Here is a 2,677-nt window from a genome sequence, read left to right on the forward strand (position 1 = left end):
CAAACTTAGAGGGGTGCAGCGTCCTCGTTGCACAAAGTAGGCACAAAAGAAAAGAAATAGGAAAGGAGAAAAGAAACTCCCTGAACGCTGGCCGAAATTTCACGCTTTCCACTTCCAGTTCGAAGTGCTCCTCAGTGACATTTTCCTTGGCGGAGGGTTATTCGCCACAGCCTTGCCTTTCTTCTTGGAGGAGGAACCCTTGGATTGCTGCCCCAACTCAGGTGCTGGAACTGTTGCTGCATCATGTGTAATTTCTTGCTGGCTGTCCTCCATATGCTGCCAAGGCTGGAGCAAGGCGTCAAGGAATGCAGAAGCGGGCTCAGTGGGCCTTGTAAAGTTACGCTGGCATGACTTCTTGAAAGCTAGGTCTCTCTCCTTGACATACTCCCAGTATTTCCGCTGCTGCTCTTCTATATGCCCGAGCAAGCCTTGGATTTCATATTGCTGAATTTCCTGTAGGCTCATTCTTTGCTCTAGCATTCTGAGACTCTGAGCTATCTCAGGGGGCATAATCCCACTTGCTGCTTTAGCGGTTCATTGACCCAATGAACTAGCGCCAACTCGAGTAAACTCTCCCCTTACTTCCTTCACTGGCCGCCCCTTGGAGATGCGAGATATGGCCAGGGTACTAATGGCTCTGGCATTTACTTCAAGTGCGTCGTCTTCATGACATGGCACATTAGCTTTTAAACAAAGTTGAGTAATGAGGGAGGGGAAAAAGAGGCCACCTTTCTTTTTAGCTGCTGAATAGGCCTTAATCTCTTCAATGATAATATCCCTGATATTAATGGGCATCCCTGTAAGTATGGAATAAAGTAATAGTACCCTATCCCTTGCTACCGTCTTCCTATGTGTCGAAGGCATCAATCTGGCCGTGAGGAAATGGTACCAATTCTTCGCATTCGGCTTCAACTCGTTACGAATACAGGTATATGCCCCTTGTGGGGAGATTGTCCATGCTGCCCCATCGATAGCTAGTGCAGCCAACACTACCTCCAACTGCTCATCGGTGACTTCCGTAGTAAAGTCAGTGTACTCATCCACGACTCTTCCAAGCCCGAAAATTGAATTTATTGCTTGCGCCGTGAAAGGTACCCTAACATTCCTCACAAACACCGTCTCTTGATTATAATCCAATATATTTGCGTAAAACTCCCGAACCAGAGACCCAATGGGGTTAGATGGATGTTGACAAAACTGTCTCCATCCATGTGTGCATATTACTTCAGTAATGAACGTTGGTTGCCCCATTGTTGGAGTGTCGTTAAGTAAAAATCCTTTTTCTAATGTTAAACACCGCCCTTGAGTATATTCTTTATAACGATTAGCAGCAGTTTTATTCACAAACTTCTTAATCTTCGCATTTTTTCCTCCCTCCATGGTTCAAGTTTGGCCTAAAATACTCACATATCCTTCACCAAATAAGGTAATGCACCACCACAACCGCAGAATCACCCTCCCAGAAACCCAACTTGCAACTGCCAGTACACAACCCCCCGGACTTAGACTTGTTTCCAACCCCCTGGTTGTCTCGTTGTTTTCCCCCACCTAAACGCACACTCGCACCACACCAACTAACAGAATAAAGCAACCAAGACAGAAATGTTGGAAGATACCTCACGGTGAGAGGACGGTGGCTGCGCTTCAGTGCCGTCAGTAGTGCGGGTTGAGGAGAAAGAGGGCTCATGGCAGTTGTGTGTCGAGGAGGCTTAGGGCTCAAAATGAGGGCTTTTTACGGGAGAAGTTGGACTTAAATGGCAGGGATTCTTTTTTTTTTTTCATTTGCTGAATGAACGAAACGACGCCGTCCCACTCATCCAACCCCCATGTTTTTCTGCGTTTCAAAAGAGGGCTCTTTTGCTACACGATGCAACAACAACATATAATCATCAATTTTCAGGCACAGAAAGTAAAACACAGAAACATAAAGGAAAGGAAATAAAATAAAAGTTAGAACTTTGGGTTGCCTCCCAACAACGCTTGTTTTAACGTCGATGGCCCGACTCGTTACTAGTTTCAAGGCTCTTGCAAGGTGATAGATGTCCTGCTCCTGTCAACCTCTATTCCCCAGTAATGTTTCAACCTCTGGCCATTAACCTTGAATTCTCGGCCTGACTTTTCCTCAAGTATATCTATAGCTCCTTGAGGGTACACCTTGGCAACCTTGAATGGGCCTGACCACTGTGATTTAAGTTTTCCAGGAAAGAGCTTCAGTCTGGAGTTGAATAGCAACACTTGCTGCCCAGGCTCAAAGTCTCTTGGCTGAATCCTCTTGTCATGCCATTTCTTAGTTTTGTCCTTGTATAGTTTAGAATTCTCATAGGCAAAAAGCCTCAGCTCCTCCAACTCGTTCAACTGTAGCAAGCGAGCTTCTCCAGCGGCTTGAAGTTCCAAATTGATCCTCCTTGTAGCCCAGTATGCTCGGTGTTCAAGCTCCAAAGGCAAGTGGCAAGCCTTACCGAATACAAGCCGATATGGTGACATACCCAACGGGGTCTTAAATGCTGTTCTATAAGCCCACAGTGCATCATCCAACCTCAGTGACCAGTCCTTCCGATTAGGATTCACCACTTTTTCTAAAATCCTCTTAATCTCTCTATTGGATATCTCAGCTTGTCTACTTGTTTGAGGATGGTATGCCGTGGCAATTTTATGCCTGACCCCATATTTGACCAGT

Source organism: Morus notabilis, unplaced genomic scaffold, assembly GCF_000414095.1.
Source record: "Morus notabilis unplaced genomic scaffold, ASM41409v2 Scaffold264, whole genome shotgun sequence".
Lineage (NCBI taxonomy): Eukaryota > Viridiplantae > Streptophyta > Magnoliopsida > Rosales > Moraceae > Morus > Morus notabilis.